The sequence below is a fragment of the Salvelinus alpinus genome, chromosome 13 (assembly GCF_045679555.1).
Source record: "Salvelinus alpinus chromosome 13, SLU_Salpinus.1, whole genome shotgun sequence".
Classification (NCBI taxonomy): domain Eukaryota; kingdom Metazoa; phylum Chordata; class Actinopteri; order Salmoniformes; family Salmonidae; genus Salvelinus; species Salvelinus alpinus.
Genome location: NC_092098.1, coordinates 8127129 through 8137918, shown reverse-complemented (window position 1 = coordinate 8137918; position 10790 = coordinate 8127129). Strand labels below are relative to the sequence as shown.

Sequence of the window (10790 nt, the reverse complement as noted above, 5' to 3'; positions counted from 1 at the left end):
TTTGTATGATCATACCTTGACGTTTTGAGCAAGGACGGCTGTAAGAAAGAATTACACTGTTTAGTGCTTACAGACCTTGAATATTTAAGCAGAAACAGTAGCGGTAGGTCAAAGCAGTTTTTATTTTGAATGGGAATATGTTAACCTCTCACAATTACATGCATTGCCGCCTCAACTACCTGGAGAATAAATGGTATGTCCTGCCGATACATACCCCATCAGACTCATCCGTTTTTGATCGTGGAGATGGATGCTGCACACTGAAAGATAGAACACCTACTGATTAAACTGATACTCTCTGCGTATCAGTTTTTTCTTAAAAGGCCCAATCCAGCCATTTTTATCTCCAATATCAGATCATTTCTGAGTAACAATTACCTTCCGTTCTGTAATAAGTTCCCATTAAAATTGTCAACGAGAAAAACAAACCTTTACAGCGTTAGTTTCATCAGCTCTTTTACAATATGATACAAAACACAGGAAAGCATAAGTGTTACTCCACTGGGCCTTTAATAGGTTCAAATTAAGAGCTCACTATATCCCACAAATGGAATTATGGGAGATTTTTATATTGCTCTTAATTCGAACCTCATGCATTTAAAATGCAGTTTTTCCTGTATTAGTGAGTGTTTTACTGGTACATACCTGTATGCCTTTCCCAAAAGCTGGAAGGTCAGAACAGACATCTCATCAGGTAGAGTGACATGCAGCTGAAATTGTCAGAGAACAGGCAGTGTGAGAAGTAACCTGGGTTCATCAGGAAATCAAGGATTTGAATGAAGAAAAGCTGTCCTTCCAGGCTACATACCCAGGCAATGATAGTCCGTTCCGGATGGATACAGAACCCAGTAAGGGTCACGTTCACATCAACCTCAAAATATATGTCTGTGATGAAAGACAACATTAAGAAGTTTAACACTGAGAGTGTGAGATATTTGAAACCAATATATTTCAGTCCAGAAATGATATCACATGCTGTAATTAGTTTGGTTGTGTCACGACTTCCGCCGAAGTTGACTCCCCTGCCTGTTCGGGCGGTGCTCGGCGGTCGTCGTCACCGTCCTACTAGCCACCACCGATCCCTTTTTCGTTTGTCTGTTTGTTTTGTCTTATTAGTTGCACCTGTTTTTGTTTCGTAATGAGCTTCCCTATAATTAGGAGTAAGACCCGCCCTTGTTTTGTGCGGGATTGTTTTTTGTTACGTGTGTGTATTTTGGGTGTTTGGCAAGTGTTTCTCTACGCCCTGGATGTTCGGGCTTATTCAGTTCTTGTGGAGAATAAATATAAGGTATATTTTTTCCCAAGCGGCTCTCTCTCTCTGCGTCTGGTTCTTTCGCCAACCTAGTCCCGCGTGACAGAATCCCGCACCACGCAAAATGGAACCAGCAGGAGCAGCCTCGTCTCCTCTCCCATCGATGGAGGAAAGGGTCCTCCATCACACCAGTGTTCTCCACAGAATTGGGTCGGCTATGGACCAAATGATGGAGAGGATGGATCGATGGGAGAGGAGTGGCATTCCCACCGCATCTTCAGCACCCCCTCCTCCAACACCTCCTGTTCCTGTTTCAGCATCCGGCTCCGGGGCTCTTCGGCTGGCGCTCCCACGGGAGTATGATGGAACGGCAGCCGGGTGTCAGGGGTTTCTTCTCCAGCTGGAGCTTTACCTGGCGACCGTGCGTCCTACTCCCTCCGGAGAGGAGAGCGTGAGCGCCCTCGTCTCCTGTTTGACTGGACGAGCTCTTGAATGGGCCAACGCAGTGTGGAATGGCCCAGACTCGGCGAGGGATCATTACCCTGAGTTCACCCGCCGATTCCGAGCTGTGTTTGACCACCCACCAGAGGGTCGTGCGGCGGGTGAACGGCTGTTCCACCTGCGTCAGGAGACGAGGAGCGTACAGGACTTTGCCCTGGAGTTCAGGACCTTGGCTGCAGGAGCAGGGTGGAACGACAGGGCCTTAATAGACCATTTCCGATGTAGCCTTAGGGAGGACGTCCGCAGGGAGCTAGCGTGTCGGGACACCACAGTCACGCTGGACGAACTTATTGACATGGCCATCCGTCTCGACAACCTGCTGGCTGCCCGCGGACGTTCGGAACAGGTCCTGTCGTTTCCACCTCCTAGCCCTCCTGCTCCTATCCCTATGGAGTTAGGGGGGGCAGCGTCAAGGGGAACCGGAGGAGGAGTGTCCTCCTGCACCAGTTGTGGTCGGCGAGGGCACACGGCCGACCGGTGCTGGAGGAACTCTTCTGGGAGTCGGGAAGGCAGGCGGAACACTACTCGATCACCCCAGGTGAGTCAGCACCAGACTTACCCAGAACTTCCTGTTAGTCATATGTATGTGTTAACCTATTTCCCTGGGTTTTCTCCCTCTCTACAGCATAAGGCGCTAGTCGATTCAGGCGCAGCTGGGAATTTTATTGATCGGGGTCTCGCATTAAGGCTAGGGATTCCCCTTGTGTCGTTAGACCTACCTTTCCCGTGCACTCCTTAGATAGCCGACCATTAGGGTCAGGAATGGTCAGGGAGGCCACGGTACCACTGGACATGGTAACACAGGGTAGTCATAAGGAGCAGATTAGTCTGTTCCTTATCGACTCACCTGCGTTTCCAGTGGTATTGGGAATTCCCTGGCTAGCTCAGCACAACCCGGTGATTTCCTGGAAACAGGGGGCTCTTAAGGGGTGGTCAGAGGAGTGTTCAGGCAGGTGTCTAGGAGTTGCCGTTGGTGCGACTACGGTGGAGAGTCCAGACCAGGTTTCCACCGTGCGCATTCCCTCTGAATATGCCGATTTGGCTATCGCCTTCAGTAAAAGGAAGGCGACCCAATTACCACCCCATCGACGAGGGGACTGCGCGATAAACCTCCTGGAGAACGCTGCACTTCCTAGGAGTCACGTGTATCCTTTGTCCCAGGAGGAGACAGCGGCTATGGAGACATATGTTACTGAATCACTGGGACAGGGATACATTCGGCCCTCCGCATCACCCGTCTCCTCGAGCTTCTTTTTTGTGAAGAAGAAGGATGGCGGTTTACGCCCGTGCATTGATTATCGAGGTCTAAATTCCATCACAGTGGGGTTTATTTACCCACTACCTCTTATCGCTACGGCGGTGGAATCATTTCACGGGGCACGCTTCTTCACAAAATTGGACCTGAGGAGTGCGTATAATCTGGTGCGTATTCGGGGAGGAGATGAGTGGAAAACCGCATTTAGTACTACATCTGGCCATTATGAGTACCGCGTCATGCCATATGGGTTGAAAAATGCTCCAGCTGTCTTTCAATCCTTCGTAGATGAGATTCTCCGAGACCTGCTCGGGCAGGGAGTGGTAGTGTACATTGATGACATCTTGATCTACTCTGCCACCCGCGCGGCGCATGTGTCTCTGGTGCATAAGGTACTTGGGCGACTGCTGGAGCATGACCTGTATTGCAAGGCGGAGAAATGTGAGTTCTTCAAACAGGCCGTTTCCTTCCTGGGTTATCGTATTTCCACCTACGGGTTGGTGATGGAGGATGACCGCGTTACAGCCGTGCGTAATTGGCCGACTCCGACCACGGTGAAAGAGGTGCAGCGGTTTTTAGGGTTTGCCAATTACTACCGGAGGTTTATCCGGGGTTTTGGTCAGGTGGCTGCTCCCATTACCTCACTGCTGAAGGGAGGACCGGTGCGCTTGCGTTGGTCAGCAGAGGCGGACAGAGCTTTCAGTCGTCTGAAGGAGCTGTTTACCAATGCGCCCGTGTTGGCGCATCCGGACCCCTCTTTAGCTTTCATAGTTGAGGTGGATGCGTCCGAGGCGGGGGTCGGGGCCGTGCTGTCCCAGCGCTCGGGCGAACCATCCAAGCTCCGCCCTTGTGCCTTCTTTTCGAGGAAACTCGGTCCGGCGGAGCGAAACTATGATGTGGGGGACCGGGAGTTGTTAGCTGTAGTCAAGGCTCTGAAGGTGTGGAGACATTGGCTTGAGGGGGCGAAACACCCTTTTCTCATCTGGACTGACCATCGTAATCTCGAGTACATCCGGGAAGCGAGGAGACTAAATCCGCGTCAAGCTAGATGGGCCATGTTTTTCACCCGGTTTCAGTTCACCATCTCATACCGACCAGGCTCCCAGAACACCAAGGCCGACGCGCTGTCCCGTCTCTATGATACCGAGAAGCGGTCCGTTGAGCCAACTCCCATCATTCCACCTTCATGTCTCGTGGCACCGGTGGTATGGGAGGTGGACGCTGAGATAGAGAGAGCCTCTCGGTTAGAGCAGACCCCTCCTAACTGTCCAGCGGGGGTTCAGTACGTGCCGGGAGGGGTCCGGGATAAGCTAATCCGTTGGGCTCATACTCTCCCCTCCTCGGGTCATCCTGGCATCGAGAGGACAGTGCGGAGTCTTAGAGGGAGATACTGGTGGCCCACGTTGGCTAAGGACGTGAGATTTTATGTCTCCTCCTGCTCGGTGTGTGCTCAGAGCAAGGCTCCTCGGCACTTGCCTAGAGGGAAGTTACAGCCCCTCCCCGTTCCACAACGGCCGTGGACACACTTATCGGTGGACTTTCTTACCGATCTTCCCCCGTCCCAGGGAAGTACTACGATTTTGGTCGTTGTGGATCGGTTTTCCAAGTCCTGCCGTCTCATCCCGTTGCCCGGTCTCCCTACGGCCCTGCAGACTGCGGAAGCCTTGTTTACCCATGTCTTCCGGCACTATGGGGTGCCTGAGGATATCGTTTCTGATCGGGGTCCCCAATTCACGTCCAGAGTTTGGAGGGCGTTTATGGAAAGACTGGGGGTCTCGGTCAGCTTGACCTCGGGTTTTCAACCCGAGAGTAATGGGCAGGTGGAACGCGTAAACCAGGATGTGGGCAGGTTTCTGCGGTCATATTGCCGGGACCGGCCTGGTGAGTGGGCGAGGTATGTTCCTTGGGCTGAGCTCGCTCAGAACTCCCTCCGCCATTCCTCAACGAACATGTCCCCGTTTGAGTGTGTGTTAGGGTACCAGCCGGTCCTGGCCCCATGGCACCAGAGTCAGACCGAGGCTCCTGCGGTAGAGGACTGGGTACAGCGCTCCAAGGACACCTGGAAAGCCGTCCAGGAATCGCTAAAGTTAGCAGGACAACGGCAGAAGAGGAGCGCTGACCAGCACCGCAGTGAGGCCCCCGTGTTCACACCGGGGGACAGGGTCTGGCTCTCGACCCGAAACCTGCCTCTCCGCCTGCCCTGTCGGAAGCTGGGGCCGCAGTGTGTGGGGCCGTTTAAAGTCCTGAGGAGAATAAACGAGGTGTGTTATAGGTTACAACTCCCTAGGTATTACCGTATTAACCCTTCGTTTCATGTGTCTCTCCTCAGGCCGGTGGTGGCTGGTCCCCTGCAAGAAGGTGAGGTGCCTGAGGTCCCTCCTCCTCTGGAGATCGAGGGGTCCCCGGCGTACACAGTACGTGCCATTCTGGACTCGAGACGCCGGGTGAGGGGCCTACAGTACCTCGTGGACTGGGAGGGGTACGGTCCGGAGGAGAGATGCTGGGTTCCGGTGGGGGACATTTTAGATCCTACTTTACTGAGAGACTTCCACCGCCTCCACCCGGATCGCCCGGCACCTCGCCCTCCGGGTCGTCCTCGAGGCCGGTGGCGGCGCGCTGCGGGAGCCGCGCGTCAGGAGGGGGGTAATGTCACGACTTCCGCCGAAGTTGACTCCCCTGCCTGTTCGGGCGGTGCTCGGCGGTCGTCGTCACCGTCCTACTAGCCGCCACCGATCCCTTTTTCGTTTGTCTGTTTGTTTTGTCTTATTAGTTGCACCTGTTTTTGTTTCGTAATGAGCTTCCCTATAATTAGGAGTAAGACCCGCCCTTGTTTTGTGCGGGATTGTTTTTTGTTACGTGTGTGTATTTTGGGTGTTTGGCAAGTGTTTCTCTACGCCCTGGATGTTCGGGCTTATTCAGTTCTTGTGGAGAATAAATATAAGGTATATTTTTTCCCAAGCGGCTCTCTCTCTCTGCGTCTGGTTCTTTCGCCAACCTAGTCCCGCGTGACAGGTTGTGGTTGGATAATTTCCTGAAACAGATGAGGAAGACACTAACCTGAGAGTTCGCCACCAGTCGTGACACTAAGGTCTTTGGTTGTGTCAGAAGAGGTTCCAGTGGCCATGACAATGGGAGGAATGACTGTGGCAGGGGGGAAGTCCTCTGGGGAAAGAAACAATCACTCTCATCATCACAGTGGAACGATGGACCTGCATTGGCATCACTCTTCTATATCATATATAGGGCCAGGAATCTGTCCTCCTGACCATGTGACCAGGAAAAACTCTGGGCCTAATCATTCAGTAACCTTTCTTCCCCAGTTGGCTACTCTTTAGTTATGACTTTCTCTCCAGAGGTGCGATTCCTTTTGGAATGGTTTGTGACTTACCTACAGCGTTCACTTGGATGCTCTGGGGGTTAGCCATTAGCGTGAGATATCCGACGTTGTGAGGTGTGTTCAGCAACTGAGAGACCTGTTTCTGCACTGTACTGACATCAGAGCTGGGGATCACGTTGAGGTGGACCAGGCAGTCAAAGCTGTGTGGTGAATACAGCAATTATCAAACAACAACAAGTCCTTTTAGTCCCAAACCTATAGCTTCAATCAGCTCCTGGACATGTTAGACAGTGTGTATATTTCTGTGTTCATTTCTGCCAATTGTAGTGTCACAGAGAACATTAAAAAAAAGGGAAACTCGAAACTTATGAACGTCACCAGAATATTGTCTTTCTTACCGGTTTGCATAAAATTCAGCCCGCGATATTGGTTTGTCCTGGGGAATTGAAATTGTAGTACATGCTATCATCTGTGCTCTAAAAAAAGTTGCACTGATGATCATCAAAGTAAATGTATAACTATGTAACTGTCACGTTATTGTTGTCACTGTGTAGTATCGTCATTCCATCAAGTTCAACACTTACATGGGTCTCTTCCTCATATGTCTCACCGACGCTGTCAAAAGTGTGAAATAGCTTGTGTTGGTGATTGCAATTGAGATGAAAAGATTATTGATTCGAATATTACATAAATAAATCCACGATATACCTGTACTAATTTTATATTTTGGACTTTCCTTACCTGGTTGACACAGACACAGAGACTCTGTACAAATGATATTTGTTGGATGGTAATATCTGTCTGAGCTGCAAGGACATAAAGGTAATGTAGACATTCAAATTGAGAACATTACATGTGCTGAGTCATCTCGGAACCATTTAAAACACTGTGCAACAAACAGTAAGTGAAATGTGACCCCATTAGCTTACCCATTTCTGTGCAAGGTCTCTGGCTTTGTATACGTCTGTACTGTTTCCATCGTAGCAGATGATGGCGATCTTGACTTTAAGTTCGTACAAAGACCAGGCTGACACAAATTAGGAAAATGATGGCATTGATCAGTAGCAATGTATAACAGACATTGCCTTGGTGCTTAGTCCATTTACCTTCTGATTTGTAGCTAACGCTACTTAACTTACCTACATATCTACACTGAACAAAACATGTAAATGCAACATGCAAAAAATTCTAAGATTTTACAGTTCACATAAGAGTTACAGCTCATATAAGGAAATCAGTCAATTGAAATTGAAATTCATTATCTCCTAATCTATGAATTTCACATGACTGAGAATACAGATATGCATCTGTTAGTCACAGATATTTTAAGAAAAATGTAGGATCAGAAAACCTGTCAGTATCTGGTGTTAAGCACCATTTGCCTCATGCAGCGCAACACATCTCTTTCACATGTTGATCAGGCTGTTGATTGTGACCTGTGGAATGTTGAACCTCTCGTGTTCGTACACGTCGATCCAGAGCATCCAAAACATGCTCATTGGGTGACATGTCTGGTGAGTATGCAGGCCATGTAAGAACTAGGACATTCAGCTTCCAGGAATTGTGTACAGATCCTTGCGACATGGGGCCGTGCATTATCATGCATGAGGTGATGGCGGCGGATGAAGGGCACGACAATGGGCCTCAGGATCTCGTCAGGGTAACTCTGTGCATTCAAATTGCCATCGATAAAATGGAATTGTGTTCGTTGTCCGTAGCTTATGCCTACCCATACCATAACCCCACCGCCACCATGAGGCACTCTGTTCACAACGTTGACATCAGCAAACCGCATCGCCCACACGACGCCATACACGCTGTCTGCCATCTGCCCGGTACAGTTGAAACCGGGATTCATCCGTGAAGAGCGCACTACTCCAGTGTGCCAGTGGCCATCGAAGGTGAGCATTTGCCCACTAAAGTTGGTTACGACGGCGAACTACAGTCAGGTCAAGACCCTGGTGAAGACAACGAGCACGCAGATGAGCATCACTGAGATGGCTTCTGACAGTTTTGTGCCTTTGGTTGTGCGAACCCACAATTTCATCAGGCCGGTTGGACATGCTGCCAAATTCTCTGAAACGGCGTTGGAGGCGTCTTATGGAACAGAAATTAACATTAAATTCTCTGGCAACAACTCTGGTGGGCATTCCTGCTGTCAGCATGCAAATTGCACGCTCCCTTAAAATTTGAGACATCTATGGCTTTGTGTTGTATTACAAAATTGCACATTTTAGAGTGGGGTTTTATTGTCCCCAGCACAAGGTGCATCTGTGTAATGAACATGCTATTTAATCAGCTTCTTGATATGCCACACTTGACGAGTGGATGGATTATCTAGGAAAAGGATAAATGCACACTAACAGGGATGTAAACAAATTTGTGCACAACATTTGAGAGAAATAAGCTTTTTGTGCGTATGGAAGATTTCTGGGATCTTCTATTTCTACACATGAAACATGGGAATAACACTCTACATGTTGCCTTTATAGTTTTGTTCAGTGTACTTAATACAATGTAAAAGGACCATCTCTAACGACATGAAAACATCTGCAGTAAGCTTTGATGTTTAACAAGTTTAATTATGCACCCTGTGTGTGCGCCATTAAAATGAGCACACAAGATCAATATTTTCCAGTCACGTAACAGGAACAGGAGATGAGGCCACCAGAGACGTGGAAACATGACAAAAAAAGCTGCTCATTAAAGCGAACACCAATCAGTTTTTCCATAGAGAATGACATTCAATATACATTTATAGACAATCAAAATTGATAAAAAATGTTAATGGTCTCCTGCCTCACCACACTGTAGATGGGAGTCTGGGACTGGAGGGCAGCTCAGAGTAAGCCAGTCCACAGCATCCCAGCGCACCTCGTCTCCCTCTGTGCAGCTCAGGTCCGACACCTGTTCAGGGGTGCGTGCCTGCCCCCACACGCGGAACAGAGAAACACTCCCATTGAGGTTGGTACCGTTTTCCACATGCATCTCCCCTTGGATGAAGTAGTGGGAGACACCCAGGGTGAGCGTGCCGTGCGGGGCCAGCCTGCAGCAGGACGGGGACAGGGGGGATTCGTTAGCATGGGCTGTAACATCCACACTGGTCCCATTGACGTAGAGGGCTGGCTGGTGAGACGACCCAGACCAGGTTATACAGACGTAGTGCCAGTGGCCCAGGGGGAGGTGGAGGGGGGCTGACCACCTCATCCCAAACAGCCAGGTGTGGACCAGGCCCTCCTGACCCGTCAGGCCCAGCTCAGCCTGCAGCCCGTCAGGGTGGCGATACATGAAGGCTGTCCAGGCCGGTGTGCTGATGTGCTGCTGGAGGTGGACGCACACGCTGAGCTCCTCCAGAGCAGGGATGGAGAGGTCCGGACTCAGCTGCCAGTAGCTGCACTCTCCTGTGAAGTCAGCCATCTTCCCCCACAAGCTCACACTGGAACATTCTGGTATACACAGGGCAAATGGACCACTGTCAACAGGCACTTTTGATTTTGTTATCTTCTACACTGAGTGTACAAAACATTAGGAACACCTTCCTAATATTGAGTTGCACCCCCTTTTTTGCCCTCAGAATAGTCTCAATTCGTCGGGGCCTTGACACTACAAGGTGTCGGAAGCATTCCTACAGGGATGCTGGCCCATGTTGACTCCAATGCTTCCCGCAGTTGTGTCAAGTTGACTGGATGTCCTTTGGGTGGTGGACCATTCTTGATACACACGGGAAACTGTTGAGCGTGAAAAACACAGCAGCGTTGCATTTCTTGACACACTCAAACCGGTACACCTGGCACCTACTAACATACCCCGTTCAAAGGCACTTAAATATTTTGTCTTGCCCATTCACCCTCTGAATGGCACACATACACAATCCATGTCACAATTGTCTCAAGGCTTAAAAATCCCACTTTTACCTGTCTCCTCCCCTTCATCTACACTGACTGAAGTGGATTTAACAAGTGACATCAATAAGGGATCATACTGTAGCGTTCACCTGGATTCACCTGGTCAGTCAATGTCATGGAAAGAGCAGGCGTTCCTAATGTTTTGTCCACTCAGATACAGTGTTTCTCAGAGAATTGGCAACGTGTGGCGCGTTATTGATCAGTTGTGTGTGTTACTGAGTGTGAGTAAAGAGTGCTGAGTGCCGTGGCCAGCTGCTAACCTGGATCCTGGGGAGAGCCACAGCTCAGTAGAGACAGGCTGAGAAGGAGGAGTGTCTTGCTAAACTTCATCACGGCTCTGAAATAAACATAAATAAGAATGAGACCCGTTCTCAAGCTTTTACTCTGATGTTTTAAAATGTTTTAAAATCTTTAAAATGTCATCTCTGAAGATCGTATTTTGTAGGACAAAATGTGGTTCTCTGTAGTATCACTCTATCAATCATTGTATAAGCTTTGCATTTGGGTAAACACTTTACAGGGCAGTTGTCTAAACTGCTA

The 10790-nt window shown here is 49.5% G+C and overlaps 1 long non-coding RNA gene across 1 annotated transcript; it reads right to left on the bottom strand.

The window, feature by feature from the left end:
- Positions 1-808: 808 nt before the first annotated feature.
- Positions 809-6584, bottom strand: LOC139536657 (uncharacterized). Its single transcript, XR_011667368.1, has 3 exons — positions 6397-6584; positions 6066-6170; positions 809-885 (listed from the first exon to the last, which is right to left on the bottom strand). It is a non-coding gene; the product is annotated as an uncharacterized lncRNA (long non-coding RNA).
- Positions 6585-10790: the final 4206 nt, after the last annotated feature.